Source organism: Penaeus monodon, chromosome 23 (assembly GCF_015228065.2).
Source record: "Penaeus monodon isolate SGIC_2016 chromosome 23, NSTDA_Pmon_1, whole genome shotgun sequence".
Classification (NCBI taxonomy): Eukaryota; Metazoa; Arthropoda; class Malacostraca; order Decapoda; family Penaeidae; genus Penaeus; species Penaeus monodon.
The window spans coordinates 12,051,056-12,051,523 of record NC_051408.1 but is presented as its reverse complement, the minus strand read 5'-3'; positions in this window follow the sequence as shown (position 1 = coordinate 12,051,523).

The window sequence follows — 468 nt, the reverse complement described above, 5'->3', positions numbered from 1 at the left end:
CCTAATGGTAATAATATTAATGATAATGACAAATAAAACAGGTGAAGAAGAAGAAAATAAAAGAGAGAGAGAGATCTGGTATTGGAAAATGTGTCTTTAAAGCATTTTAACTTCATTACGTTTCCACCGAAATGAATGTGCCAAATACATTTCAGTTGTCGACGTTGAATCGCGGGTAAAAGTATTTAAGTGTGAACGTGATAAGCTGAAAGAGGAACATATATTTTTTTTTTCTTTTTAGTTTGACGAACGTATTACAAAAGAAATTTGTTGCATGCAAACTGCGCACGAGTGGATATTATTTTAGATAAAAGGAATGGAATACAGCAAACGAATTCTGATAACATTTTCCCATTGTGTGCAGGGACAAATCCAGTCGACATTATACTGGACATTTGATATCAGCAAACTTGTTTTACTCCCTTCAAAGTTAAACTGATTTCAAAAGTGAAAGTAGCAAAAATAGAG